Source organism: Colius striatus, chromosome 2 (genome assembly GCF_028858725.1).
Source record: "Colius striatus isolate bColStr4 chromosome 2, bColStr4.1.hap1, whole genome shotgun sequence".
Lineage (NCBI taxonomy): Eukaryota > Metazoa > Chordata > Aves > Coliiformes > Coliidae > Colius > Colius striatus.
The window spans coordinates 65424710-65440542 of NC_084760.1; positions in this window are offsets into that span (position 1 = coordinate 65424710).

Consider the following 15833-nt stretch of genomic DNA (forward strand, 5'->3'; position numbering starts at 1 on the left):
TTTTGTAGACTTGATAACTCTCTAAGCATTCTGTTAGTGGGAAGCCTTCTGGAGTTTCCACATTTGTCAGCAGACAGGGTGCAGATTGGATCAGGGTGTTGCAAAGGCTTCCCCGTTCTCAAGAGAAGCTGGGAACCTGCTTTCACTGTTGCTCTTGACTCTTGGATTTGGGTCCAAAAGGCGTGGTTGGAAAGGGAGCCCTGAGCTGTGCCATTCCCCTGTGGATCACAGCTCTCCAGCCAGCTTTCCCCTCCTGTGAGTCTCAGTGCCAACCTCAGAAGAGCAGCCTTGCCCGAGGAGCTGTTGCAGAATACCTGCAAAAAGAGGCTCCCACCCACACCCTTCTGTCTTTGATTCCAGACTGATCCCTGCTCCCAGGCAAGCCACACTGCCAGGGAGTCTCTCGGAGCCACCAGCTTTTGCTGCGGTGCTGGATCTGAGCCGCATTGGGAAAGAAGGCTTAAATCTCAAGTCTGGTGGCCTTCTGGAGAAGAAAATTACCATGAGAGATTTGGTGCTTATAAAGAACAGTGCTTGGTTGGATTTTTGTCAGCAAAAGGGGCATCTGAAGGGGCACCAAAATTCTCTGTAGTGAACCACACGGGAGGAACTCTGGGGGAAGACTGCGGTCCCTGCTTGATTTTGGTTGGAAGGTGTATGCAGGAATTGTGGGCTGGCTGGTGTGATGTGTTTCAGAGTGTGGTAGTTTGAGGCAGTCAAAGGTGGTGGTATGTGTTTCAGAAAGGTGGTGTTAACATGTTATATATTATTTCAAAGGCAGGGTTACGTGTTTCAAAGGCTGCCCATGGCACCACTTAGATTGCATGGCAGAAGGTCAGGTGGTAGCTTTTGGTAGACTAATGATAAGGATGAGACTGACAAGCTATTGGATATGTATTTAGCCTTTCCAGGGTCTAGAGTGGCAGCAACAGCAGCAGGCTGTAAGCCAAGAGAGCTTGGGAACAATTGCTCTGAGTTTCTGCATCTGTCACTACTGGAGCCCCTTCCTCTGAGTGAGTCACTCACCCACTCTGAGTCTGCTCTGAGTCTGCAGTGAGCTGAAGTGCCAATGGAGTGAGGGTATCTACAGTCCCGAGTTACCACCCAGCTAACGAGACAAAGTGACCGTCCAAGGGTTTCATGGGAATGTGATAGCACATTGTGTGTTTCAGGTTGCAATGCTTGAGTAGGATGTATCAGGCAATGGAGAGATCAAGGCTCCCTGCTGTTATGGGGAGCTTTGGATACTGTCCAGGATGTTGAAAGGATCGAATGCCGTGTGGATTTTAATGAACTGGAAAAGGAAACTAAGCAGATGATTACACAGGACAGAAAACCAGGAGAAAAAAAAGGCTGTAAAATAAGTCTTGAGTCCAAAGCAGAACCAAGGTGTGATGGAGCCTGAACAGGGCAGCTTTCCATCAGAGAATCACAGGATTGGGAAGGACCTTAGGATCATTGAGTCCAACTGTTAAACCTCACATTGGCACATCCACCACTAAACCATGTCCCTCAGCATCACATCTGCACATCTTTTAAATATCCCCAGGGATGGTGACTCCTTGGGCAGCCTAACACCAAAAGCTCTCTGATATTTTTTCCCCCCCTATTTTATAATTCAGAAGGAAATTAATCAGTGCATCCAAAATCATTCCAGGTTTGGTGGTGTCAATATAAACCACACATCATTGTGTGGAGAGATGGAAGCCAGTTTGAATTTTAAAATATTCTTTCACTACAAGATATTCCAGAAGAGCCAGAAAATTACAAGCTCAGAATTGAAACCAAGTACTGTGCCTGACCTGATTTCCCCCCTGCCCCACCCCATATTTTCCATCCACTGGTAGCTATAGGAGGTCAAAAAGGGATTTCTTTCAAAACAGAACTTTTCCTCTGTCTTTCTTCTTTACCGGTGGTATGAAGTTGGGTGGGTGTTTTTCATGCTGTGTAGTAACAGCTGTGATGGAGATAAAGCATAGGACAGACAGAAGGTGAGGGTGGAGATCATCAGGCTGGAGAAGCCAAAGGAAAAAGCAGAGAAATGGAGTTGTGTGGAGAGAGAGGGGTCAGTTTCCAAAGTAGGTCAGCTCTTGTCCTCAGCTCCCATGCGGGAGATGAATCAAACACAGGGACTGTAAAGCAATGTGACCCATAGATAAAAGGTTTGCTTATCTCTTTCTTGCCCAAGGGCATTTAACTGGAATTCAGTCCTTGCCAGAGGGAAGGAAATGTGCCTTGCAAGCACACACTGAAGCAAGAGACTTTGACTGGGGCTAGAGAGGTATGTCTGGGAGTCTGCACAAGACTCCTCAGCCCTGGCAGTGGTGGCTGGAGGACCCAGGGTCTGGTCCTGAAAACCACCAACACAGGACACAGAAAGCTTTTAACAGCTGTGGCTGTTTTGGAATAGACTGTGCCATTTGCATCCATTTCTATCAACAGCCCTTCTCCTGCAGCTTGAAAAGGTGTTTGAGATCTTGCTCATGGCTAAAGAAGGATGATGGCCTCAGGTGACAGCTGAGGCTTTGGGGCTGGCATTGTCTGTGAGCATCTAAGCCCACAGAGTGACAGAGCAAAGACTTTCTCTGGGGAAGAAGCACCAGCGAGCGGTTGAGGTGGAGGAAAACTTCTCCATGGTTTTGGTTGGGAGTGGAAAGTTCTGGATCAAAGAGGATCTTCCATAGCACAGGTAACTGGCTGCACACCAGGCTTTTTTTTTCTTCTTTCTTTAGTTTTTCCTGGAAGAGTCTTAGCCTCTACCAAGCAGAGGCAGAATGTCAGCAAAGTGGCTCATTGAATGGGAATGATACAGGGACATTTACTTGGCTATTTAAAGCCCCACTGTGCTAGAAGTTGAATCTTTTTCTTTGGGAAGGGAATGAAGGGAGGGGCATGGATTATTTACCTTCATACCTCCTAAAACATGCATTGTAGCAGTCAAGATACAAAATGCCTTTCTCATTGTACCTTTCCTATTCGGAACACGGTGAATTCAATCTGCTAATCGATAGCCCACTAGGTTCAGTAAAACCTTTGATTTTTATCCTTTGGCTCAAGGGCTGGATGCAACCTCATGTCACTGGTGTTACCACAATTGATGTAGGTAATCTGCTATTGACTATCTAATAATCTAGGCTACGTACCATCAAATGACCCGTATGAGAGTACGGCCCGATCTGCTGCTACACAGAACAGCATCATGAAGAGCTGTGACAGAACCAGGAACAGACAGTTTGAACACCTTTTAGCCACCTGCAGCAATAAAAATGGGGAGAAACTGTATCTATAATAATAACAATAATAGTAATAACAACTCTAAATGGATTTTTTCCCCTAAATTTCTAAACCATCTATAACAAGATCCGTCCCTGGGAGTGTCCAAGGCTGGGATGGATGGGGTCTGAGTCTATGATTCTATGATCTTTTAGGTCCTTTTCAGCCCAAACCATTCTATGATTCTATGAACTCTTCAGCTGGAAAAAAAGTGTCTGGTGGAAGGCCTGCCAGGGACATGAAGATTGGTGAGGAGAGGCCATAAAGGGATCGGCTTGCATTCCTGCTTCTAGCAAAAGACTCAGCTGTTGTCTAGGCCAGAGTGATCACAAAGTGGTAGTTCTTCATAGACCAGGTAGTTGAACTATTTGCTGACAGACCCTGTAAAACTTAAATGGCATACAATCACAGCTTGTCTTGTTACAAATCCTTCCAGGAAGAATTCCTCTTCAGAGTAACCACACCTGGCAACTGCGAGCCCCATCCCTCCACCCTATCTGGGAGAGCTGCCCATCTCTCACTGCACAACAGCCTGGAGCAACAGCTTTTCTTTCTCCTCCGAGCTTGGCAGCTCCTACAACTGAAAACAGAAAATGGTCTCATATTAAAATGTGAAGGTTTTAATTTATGCATCTGATTGATATTATGCCGTAATGAAATTATATTCCCGTGGTGCCTATAACATCAGGGTTGTGGTAATACAAATAATTAGTAATTAACTCTAATCAGATCAGTTAGCAAATGGCAGATTCCAGATGAATAAGCTGGCCAGCAGTGTGTGTGGTGAGGAAAGCCAAGGAAGGAAGAAGAAAAGCTAATTTGTGGTGATGGATAAGGGAAGAAGTGAAAATAACAGGAAATTGATTTTAAAGAGAACTCCCCTGCCAAAGAAAACAATAATGCAATCTTAAAAGATCCTCCAGGCAATAGTCATCACCCAGTTTGTGGAAGATACTCCACTTGGACCTGTCACACTCTGCCCCGAGTCCCTCCCGAATGCTTGTGCTTCTTATTATGCTTTGGTGCTGAAGTAAATGAAGGGCCAACACAGGAGCCTGCACAGAGTGCCTTGAGCCAAAGGAACCTTGCTGAACCGCCTCCCAGCTGACAATCCTGTGATGATGACAAGTGATGATAGCACTTCAGTGCCTTCCTCGGTGTGCCAGTGGCACCTGGGCATGGGAATTTGGGAATGGGTTCCTAACCATTGCTCCAACTAGTCTCCAGGTAACTGCAGTGCTGTAGAGGCATCAGTGAGCTGCGGAAATGGCTGGAATAAGAAGGCACAGGCATATGTGGTGGGAAGAGCTGTCTAAAAGTGCACCTGGGCATGAGACACAGAAAACACTACAGCATAGGCCATAGGAAATGAGAGTAGCTCGATGGTGCTGCAGATGCACAGAGCCCAACTTGAGCACACAGAGAATAGCCAGCAGAGAATCACAGCCCCTGAACACATAATTCATTGGCAAATTGATCTCTTGCTCTGAATTTCCTCAGGAGGCACTGATTTCTCTCCATTACCTAGTACAGGAGTCAGGAGAGACTAGCTCTAACCTAAGCTGAAGCTGCTTGTCAGGAATCCCTTTCCCTAAATGAGTCTAACAGAAGTTCGATGCTCTCCTGCAGTACAGGCTCCAGAGATACAGATGTGATCTTCACCTCAGCTCTAAGGATGCTGAACTTAGCTTTTGAGCAACATGAGAGCTTAGTAAATAGTTGCAAGTGTTCAGAGTTCAGGGTCTGTTGAGATCCCAAAGGCAGGAAAACAGGCTGCCGCCTGTTGGCCTTGCAAAGTTAGGTCAGCTGAAGGCATGGTGTCTAACCTTCAGGAGAAGACTGATGTCAGGACTGGGGCTTGGGCACTGTGGGCTGCACAGGGGGAGTGTGTGTCTTGGTGCTTGCAGCTTCTCTTCTAAGAGCACCAGCATGGAGCTACTATCCTGTGTCCTTGGTGCCATGAGGCCCCAGCTCTCTCTAGCACAAGCCCCATTGACCAGCACTGAGTTCTTGTTCCTCTGAGCTTCTGTTTTTGCTCCAGATGTATGGCAGTAGTCTCTGTGAGGAAAGACCAAGGTATGAGAAGAGTAGATGAAAAGGAGATAACCAGAGGACCCAGCTTAGAGCCTTTTCCCCACACAGACTGCTCTCAGGCCCCAGCTGGCAGGGCCAGCTCCTCCCCTTCAAACTGGGGAGTCCTTCAGGTAAGGACATTTGTGGAAGGTACATGCTAGCAAGCAAAGAGGCTCTCTGACCTTGCACACACTGGGGAGTCTTTCCCAGGCAAAAGTAAACACTCCTGGATACAGCAGAGGACGCATCCTGGCATGGAGAGCCCTCTCAGTGCTTCTCTCACACTGTCACTGAATAAGGCCACCTGATGCTACCTCAAGATGTATTTTGGGTTGATAGTAGTCTGATTCCCCCTTTGCATCTTCCACTGACTGAGAAGCTCACCTCATTCCACTTTCCCTCCCAAGTCCCTGCCTATCCTCCCAGCAGGTGCAGGCTGAGCCCAGGCAATGTGGTTTGGTCCCTCTGACACCTGTGCTGTTGTCGCTTCCTTTCCACAGTTTTAATGCACACTTGCAAGTGTTGGGAGACCATCCAAAATGCCACAATGGCACAAAGAGAGTAAAAGCAGCAAGATCTTGACTTTGCAGCTGGCAGTAGCAGAAACTCAGTTCCACATCTCTGATGAACGAGGGCACACAGCACACCCAGGATCGGGCATAGATGATCTGCTTTCTTCTCAGTGCATCTCTGTTTGTGTTGGTTCAACATGCTTTGCCTGTCCTCCTCCTGTCTGCTACAGTGTCTAACTCTTCAGCCCCAGGATCATGATTTTCACTGCAGGAAAAGAGGAATGTGTGCTTCCAAGGAGATTACTCAATGCAGAGGGCTTAGGGCAGCTATTCTTCACATGGCCAGGGAGAATTTCTCTACAAACGAGCAAAGTATAAAAATGTGGGAATAAGAATTCCTATGTGGAAGATAATAATGCAACCTGAACATCTGTTTCTGGCTCAAAACAGAGCAAAATATTTCATTCTGGCAGTTTTCTCAAAAAAAAAAAAAAGGAAAGTAAACAAAATATTTTTCCACAATTCCCGTTTGGATCTGTCAAAGTTTCAATGAAAAGAAAACGCAAGATGTGCTCTTGCCAGCTGGACTGAGGTTTGATCAGCATCAAATATTTTAGAGACAAATAATTTTAAAAGAAAATAGCCTCAGAATAAGTCAACGTGAAACATTCTGCCATTGTGAAAGTGTTTTGCTTTTTATTTTCTCAATTATAAAATGTCCTTGAAACCAAACATCTCCCCGCAGCCAAGATTTCCTTTTGATTAAATGGCATTTTCTGATGGAAAATGTTCTAAGCAAACATAAAATGATTAGAAAAAATGTGAGCAGCTCTAATGGTGGCTGTGTGCCAACAGTAGGCCAACAGGTCTCTTTCTTAGTGGGCAGCAAGAAAAAAAAGAGTTCGTCTGAGCTTTTTTTAATGTGATGATTCAACAAGTCACTGGCTGCTTGAAAGTTACTGGTAAGAGTTCATAGGCAAGGCTCCAGAACTAGTCAAATGAGCTAATTAATCAAATGAAATAACAGAGCAAGGTGAGGACAGGTCGTAATGGGTAGTTGTTTCAGTCCCTTTATGAAGAAATGGGAGGAACACTTGTGTTTGTGTGTAGCGTTTAGGGTGGGAGCAATGCTCTGTGAGCCCATATAACTTGACACACAGTGGTTTACTGAGGTGTTTGCTAACCCTCCAGAATGGACAGGAGCCTTGCACAAACATTGTGTATGTATACCAGCAATTTGCTGAACCAAGGACTGCCTGCACTTTCATGCCTGTCTCCTTTCTTGGTTAGGGAAGGTCTCCACAGCTTTGATGTGATGAGGGAAGCTGGCATAACAAGGATTTGCAGTACCCCAGTCTGCTACTTGATTCAATGCCAATCACGGTTCTCAAAGCTCGGGTCACCTCATTACTTTCAGATATGACTTTTTGTGCAGCTTCTACTTGACTGTTTCCACAAAAGTGCCACTATTAGATATCATCTGAAATGTCCTTTTCCTCTTGTACGCAAGCAAGAGTTCAGCCTTCATGAGATGTTTTGGGTTACTTATTTCATGGCTCAGTTTGGTGGGTTGCCATTGGCTGACAGTATTTGTTCCTTGCATACCTGTGGCATGGGAATTTCTTGGGGCTATTGGAGCCCATTGTCCCTGCCACCAATCCTCAGTGGCACAGGGAACCAATACTTGGGATTCCAAGCCTTTTGACTGAAATCCAACAGAACAACTCATTCCTGCTTTCCAGTATATCACAGAGGAGTAGAAATCTGCAGCAGTGACAGAAAAGCCCAGAGAGTGGTAGGGAACGGAGTTAAATCCAGCTGGTGGCTGGTCAGCAGTGGTGTTCCCCAGGGCTCAGTGCTGGGCCTGCTCTGTTGAATGCACTTGTCAGTGATCTGGATGAGGGGATCCAGTGCACCCTGTCAGTTTGCAGATAGCACAAAGCTGGACAGGTGTGTAGATCTGCTTGAGGGCAAGGAAGGCTTTTCAGAGGGACCTGGACAGGCTGAGAGCAACGGGCTGAGGCCAATTGTATGAGGTTCAAGGCCAAGTGCTGGGTCCTGCACTTGGGCCACAACAACCCCAAGCAATGCCACAGGCTTGAACATGTGTAGCTGGAAAGCTGCCTAGTAGAGGAAAAGGACCTGGGAGTGTTAATTGTTGGCAGCTGAACATGAGCCAGCAGTGTGCCCAGGTGGCCAAGAGGGCCAATGGCATCCTGGCTTGTATCAGAAATAGTGTGGCCAGCAGCACCAGGGCAGTGACTGTCTCTCTTTACTCGGTGCTGGTGAGGCCGCACCTCAAACACTGTGTTCAATTTTGGGCCCCTCACTACAAGACAGACACTGAGGTGCTGGAGCGTGTCCAGAGACAGGCAACAAAGCTGAGGAAGCGTCTGGAGCACAAGTCTGATGAGGAACAGCTGAGGGAGCTGGGGGTATTCGGCCTGCAGGAGGCACTAATGAGTGATAGGATAAGAAGAAATGGCCTCAAGTTGCACCACTGGAGGATTGGACTGGAAATTAAGAAAATTCTTCACTGAATGGATTGTCAAGTGCTGGCACAGGCTGCCCAGGGAAACAGTTGAGTCACCATTCCTGGAGGTATTGTGTACATGTGGCGCTGAGGGACACGGTTTAGTGGTGGCCATGGTTGGATTCAATGTCTTAAAGGTCTTTTCAAACCGAACCAGTTCCATATTTCTGTGAAAATTCCTGGGATCTTCCTTCCCACAGGGATGCTGGTAGATATTTGCCTTAACCAAGCCTGCCAGAAGATCCTGAGGAAACAGAACGATGCAGGAGTTCATACATGCTTTTTCCTCAGGGAAGGACCTCCAAGCACTGGGATAATTCTGCTGCCATCCCTAATCCACACTGTTATGGTATCTGTCAGCCAGGGAATGGAGTGGGGCACCCAGCAGCTGGTAGGGTCTCAGAGACATGTCACGGGCTTCGACTACAGGTGACTCAAGTGACAGGACACTGGCTTTAGGATGCTTCTTATAACACCTAGACTGGAAAGTTAGCATCTGTATCTGATGACATTCATTGTTCCTCAAAAGGTCTCCGGAGCAGGAGGGAGAAGCCCTTTGTACTGTGCCATGGACTGAGGAATTTGCACTTTCCCTGAGAACAGCAGAGCCTTGCATGGCTGGGAAACGGCCTGGCACCTACAGCCAACCCAAACAAGGACATGGTAAAAAACAAAGTGATGTGCAGAGACAGACCTTCACTGCTGGGAGACAGGAGGAGAACTTTCTATGAACTCCAAGGGACTGTACAGACCTTGCTACAACACAGAAAATCCATCGGATGGGGGCCAAGAGGAAGGTCCTGCCTTACCTAGACATTGGGAATGGAGGTGATTTTTATACAGACCATTTTTATTTTAACCTCTTGTGAGATTTTCTTGTTTAACTAGACCGCCTCTGCTAGTCAGGACACCCCCAAACCTTTTGTTGTGGCCCAAGGAAGTTGTTGAGCACAGTGCTGTGTGACCACATCCATACTTCAGAGGCCTCTGAGAGAGCCTCTTGGAGCCCTGGTTGCCTGCTGGCTGTTCAGCAGTATTTTTGCAAGCATGCTACTTCCTTTATGTCAGTGTAGCAGTTGGTACCTATGTTCTTTCTGGTCTCCAAGGCAGCCCACTTCCTCGATGAGGCTGTTATTGTGTCATGGCTGTTGGGTTGCTCAAAACCAAAGCAATTTAGTAATAATACATGCTGTTTTGGAAAGAAAATATGTATTACTCTCACCTGTATATTGGCTCATTTGAACATTTGTTTATTTATTGAGATCAGTCCTGCCACGTCAGTACATCTCAAATGAGTAGAAAATAATAAATATGCAAGGAACTGTAGTAGATGTTCTTAAAATATAACAGATAAACCAATTCAAGAAGAGAATGAAGAGATGTGGCCCCAGTTCTGAATGTGAGTCAGTCCCCTGGGTGCTTAAATTGCCCTTCTGTTTGGGGGAAATTCAAAGGGAAGCACTGCTACTTCTTCTGGAAGAGCATATGCAAAAATGGCCATTGGTCCACGTGTGTCTTATTTTTTTTTTGCTTTGATTTGCACAGGGAAAATGTAATTTCTGTGGACTATGCAGCAGGTTTGTGGAAAAGAAGAGGCTAGGGGAGCAGGCAATACACTGGAGGGCAGAGCTGCCTTTCCAAGGGGCCTGAACAGGCTGGAGAAACAGACTGATAAAAACATAGTGGTCAGTGAAAGGAAATGTGGAATATAATGACCCAGTCTCGTGAGGTGTGAATCACCCAGCAGTAAGCAGGTTCCCCTGCAATACAGAAAGCCAACTGGCTGTATCAGCAGAGCGTGCAGCCAGCAGTGTGAGGGGAGTGATTAGAGTCCCCTCTACTTGGGACTGGTGAGATCCCACCAGTCTACGGCCACCCAGCACAAAAAGGCAGAGGAACAAACTGGAGTGAGTCCAGTGGAGGCCACCAAGCTGGGTGTGGGCTGAAGCACAGGGCATTGAGCAGGATGCCAGAGTGGAGAACTTCAGAAGTCCTCGAGAAGCTGAGTTATTCTATGGTCTTATATGCAGACCAGCATCTCTAATTCCTAGAGATTTCAGATGACAGGATGACTCCAAAGAGCTGGTAGACAGCTTAGATGAGTTGGAGTCCCTGCAGGGCAGTTCAGACTCTGTTAAGGCTTACCTAAACACATAGAAGTAAATCCATGGGCAAACTGGGCCAAGACTTGCCTTCCTCGGGGCCAAGTCCCTTCTAGTGCAAAATAGTGGTCAGCATGCTGCTAAGGACATGTCAGTACCACTTTCATGCATGGCCATCAGCTTTCTTCCCAAAAGGTGCATTGGGCAAATGAAGCAGAGAGGAAAAAAATCTAGCAAAGAGCTGACTCAAAAGCCTGGAGCAGGGAAGGAGCAAAGCCCAGCTCTCACTGTCCGTTGTACATTTTGTAGGTGATGTTGATCAGTATTGTTGGGGTTATTTTTCTCTTGAAATAAACCACAGCAGTCTCCTTGATGGGAGAACAAGTCAATTGATTTCCCTGTGTCTTTCTATTCAGTACCTGATGTGTACCTATGTGTGAGCTACGTATGTGTATATATGTACCTGTCTGTATGCAGCTGTATGTGTATGTGTGCACATGTATGTGTACATATATAGCACTGGCTTCAATCGGAAAGAGGGGGGACACTGAGTTTTCTGGAAGGACAAACTGAACCTCAGAAGTGTGCAAATAGCTGACCTTGAGTTGGGAAGGTAACCCACCTGTAACCCACCTGGTGCTTTACTTTTGCACAAGCATAGTCTGTTACTTGTCTAGTAAAGTCTGTAGAGGGAAGGTTTTGACCACAGCAGTTATCAGCCAAGAGAAGGTGGCTTTCTCCCCAGGCACATAGCACTGTGGCTGCATGCAATCACAGATTGGATGTAGTAAATTACAGCTTCTCTCCTACCTCCTGCTTCATAAATTCTGTCTCCAACAGTCCTTTCCCACCCCTCTGTGTCCTTCACAGACAGCTCTTCCCTGAAGTGGCGAGAGCAGCTTGTCCTAAGTACACTGGGACTTGTCCAAAGAAGGAAATGTGATGGCACGCAGTAGCCTCTAGCTTCTGGCCAATGCATGCAGCAAGGTCACCAGAGCTGCCTCTTGATCAATAAATACATGTCCTCACCAGATCACCATAAATTGCAAGTGTCAGCAGCTTCTGCTTTCATTCCCTCAGCACAGTTGTGACCTCGGCGGCTGCACCATCATGTCCGAAGCAAGACCCAGTTTCAAAATAGAAGTGGGAGCGTGGGCTGTGGTGACCAGACTGTCTTGAGGAACCACACAGCAGCTGTGAGCAAAGCCATGCAGCCAGCAGAGAGCTCTATGCTGGGCTGATACAGAGAGCAGAGTTGGTGCAGGATGCTGAAAAGGGATGGATTGGTTGAGAATGCTGACACTTACTGTCCACCTTCATCTGTGCCTCTTGCCTCCGATTTGAATTTGTCTGAGCCCAGGACTAACTATTTGGACCACATCTTGCCCTGAAGAAACCAGGCATGTAAGAAAGTCTCTTAGACATAGCTCTTCTGGAGTGAGCAAATGCTCGCCCCGTGGCCTTGTGTTGCTAGCAGGCAGGTAGCACCAACTCTGAGACTCCTGAGACCTGTTCTCCTGCAGCCTGTGTGGATCACACCCTGTTGTGCACTCTGGCAGAAGCTCCACAATTGGCTGAGGCTTTTAGCAGCCCAAGTATGTGTTCCCTGATGTCTAATACATAGTGTGCCCTGTCTTTGTTTTCTTTCTCTGGGGGCAGTGGTTGGGTACATCTCTTCTGTTGCACTGCTCCTCACTGTGAAGGTTATAGGCACTTAAGTGTATTAAAGATGTCCACATCCTCTGCCAAGTTCTGTTGAAAATGGTTACTCAATTAAAAAGACCCTCAGGTTAGAAACACCCTCCAGATGACTGTCACTGTATGCACAGACGTAGGAAGAAATTAAAGGGAGATTGCAGAGGAGCTGCTGGTTGTTGGGTGCCTGTGAATTCCCTTTGCAGCTCACCAGGTCACATTTCCTGAGCTGTGAAAGGTGCCTGGCAGCCAGCCCAGAGAAGGTGGTTGTCATTGCCACTGCCAGGGGCTGGCAGGCTGGTTGGTGTCTGCTCCAGAGCTATTTCAGCCCTACAGGGATGCTCCCAAGCAGCCTCACTATTGCTCTCCTCTTGCCTCAGCAGGGAGCTGATGTGTGTCATGTGGAAGATGGGAAAAACTCATTTCAGACTGACAGAGCAATAAAAAGTGCTCAGAGCTAGGAAGATTCCTAAAGGAATCCGAGAATCAATGGAGGTATCAGGGGGTGATGAAATCCCGTCAGATGGCAGATGTAATGTGTAATTAGTCTCTGACCCAGCATGTTATTTGCTGAGTCTTTCTGTTCCCTTGAGCTCTGAGAATTTCACAAAGAAGGTTTCTTTCTTCCTTTTCAGTGAGGCTCCAGCACTCCCCATGCATCCTTTGAGGTTAATCCACAATGAGATCCTACGTTATAACATTAAGCTGGAGCCTACTGACCCTGGGCTTTACAGCTTGATATTATTCCTTGTAGTAAATCTTAGCTGCTACCACAGCTTGTCATCTGGTAAAGATCTCAGTGCCACTTCTTTGACACCTCCTGATTGAGCCGATATGGGATGAAGGTCTCACTTCAGAAAAGGAGGGAAGGAATGAGGCAGCTAATCTTTGGGAGACACTTCCCTCATCTCTATTTGGGATGGCAGAGCTCTTTTGTAGTCTAAACAGGATCTCCCTGTGCCCAAACACAGGAGGACAGAGCACTCTGCTACCCAAAAAATGATGTTTATTCAATCCAAAGTTTCCTTTAAGCCTGGAGAGAGCATTAAAGAAACAATGACTGCTGAATAACAGGTGAGTTTAAGGGGCACTTTCAAGCTGAACTGAAGGACGAGGATGTTAATTCATTTTCAAAAAAGCTGCTGTTTTAAAAAAGGAAGGCAAAGTCATTTTCTTGGAGTCTTTCTGTAGATTACTGACTTCTTTTACTTCATCATTCACAGCAGCTGTAGGATCCTCGTCTCTCCTCCTGCCCGGTGATGCTGACAGCATTTTGAGAGCTAATACTTAGAAAAGGAGCAGCTGAAATGCTGTCTCAGCTCCTCACAGGAGTCTGCAGACTGAGCAGCAGATACTCTTGCAGGAAAAGAACCCTCTGAGGCAAATGCATCCTCCTGTAAGCTGTGAGACAGCACCAGTGCACCCCATGTGATCCTTCTTGCTCTTCTACCAGCTGTCCCTGCCCAAAGGCAGTTCTTCTACTTCAGCCACATCACAGCATGTAGCAACCCCAAAGCCAGAGCTGAGGAAACCCCAAGTCACATGCTACCTCTGCAGCACATCCTTCAAACTTCTTCCTTCGTCAGAATCTTCTTGACAGTGAGAAGCAAACCTGTCCCACAGAGCTTCAGAGGTCCTTGCTCAGCAGAAGCTGACTGTAGCACTTGTGTCAGTGGCACTTTCTAGTCTACATGCCATAGATTTTTTTTTTAAGGGATTGTATCTGTTCTGCCAGCCAGGGAAGCTGCAGCAGGCCACCTTAGGATGAGACAGGTCCTCGTTTAGCTCCTGGCTGACCCACAGCTCTGGGTAAATGCCCACGCTGCAGACATAAAGGAAACGAGACCCATACTAAAGCATGACAGCTATCAATGGGTGCTTTATCCCCAGTTTGGATGGCAGTGTGGCCCAGGTCTTCCTCCCTAGTACATGAGCCCCCTTTGTGTTCCCTGCTTAGCCTTCCCGGACTGCCAGGCCAAGTCCCAGCCCCATTTTGCATGGTGGGCTGCTCCAGCACATGTAGCACAGAGGCACATCACAGATTCAAAGCATCTCAAGGGCTGGAAGGGACCTCGAAAGATCATCCAGTCCAACCCCCCTGCCACAGCAGGGCCACCTAGGGTCGGTCACACAGGAACTCATGCAGGTGGGGTTTGAACATCCTCCACTTTCAGCCAGCTGATGCTCTTGTTAGGGATGTCTCTCCCACAGTGCTGCTCCTGTTTACTGTCCCTTGGGGTTTCCTGCAGACACCCAACCCTGTGCTCCCCAGTTTGGGATGCTAGTTTTTGAGGCTATGTGCAAGGGCCTCTATGGCCTTTCAAGGCTGCCCACCTGAAAAAGTTTCTCCTGTCTCCAGAGCCAGCTTTTGCCACTCAGATAGATATTCAGCTGCAAAACTGTCATCAAAAATCATAAGGCAGACCCCCTCAACCACAAGAATGGTTTAAAAATGGCATTATTATCATTACTATTATTCTTTTATTGTTTTGGGGCACATGTAATGACCTTAGAGCCTCTCTATTTGCTTTCTAACTTTTTGAATGCCAAGTTAAACTTATAATAGGGCTAGGAAATATTAATTCTTCTCTATTTAGAAAAAATGTTTCTTCTTCAACACCATGTCATCCAAAGTGCAGGCTTTGAGACAAAGAGCTAACTCCCCACTAACCATGCTGATGTAAGGGAAGAGCACATTATACATGGCAATCCACTTCCTATTTTTTCCTAAATGGGAAGAACAGTTTGAAACCAGGAAAATGTGAACCAAATCAGCCACAGCTACCTGATATCCAGGGGAGAGTGAGGCAAGGACTGCGACACACATCCCAGGTTGGTTTTTAAAGGTACGACACACTGCTTTGAAGAGCCCTGCTGTAAGCACTGCAGCTGGAAACCCTGTACATTCTCTTGGAAGAATAAGGAAGCAGCAGATTGTGCCCTTGTCTCTCACCTACCCAAAAAGAGACACTGCCCACTGGGGCAAATACAGAGTGGGGACTCTAATTGCCTACTCACTACTGCCTTGCTCCAAGGGAAGGGGCTTCTGTGGCAGTTGCTGGAAAAAAATGAAGGTTGAAGGGGAAGAATCACAAAATTGACTTTACCTTAATAAGGCAACTTGGCCAAAAAACCACATTTGCTGGGCCTTCAACTTTAGCAGTGGCTGAGAATGGATGAGAACAACCAGGAGTACATTGCTAGTCTCCAGGCTTAGTCTGAAGTCCAACAAATTAATGCAGAAGAAGAACTGCCAGTGGGTGCAATAAGCTTTTGGGTACAATGTGGGATGATCCATACAGGTCCTTCTCCAGGTGGGTGAACTCGGGATAACTGAGTCAGGTTTCACTCAGTCTTAACAATTCACATCCTGCCAAAGAAAGTGTCACACACAGAGCACCAGCAGCTGTATACCATGTGCTTTAATAAACTGTGTAACTAGCAGAAAAATAGTTTTGGATGTGTTTGTCCTCCTCCCCTCTACAATAAAAAAAAGAGTCAAACGAAAAGCAAATTAATGTCAACAGAAGAAAAAAAAACCCAAACCTGTCCCAGAGCAAAGCCGACACACCACACAGAGTTGGGAAAAAAAAAGATCTTTGATGACATTCTTGGGCAAATAAATCAAGTTTGTAAAACACAAGG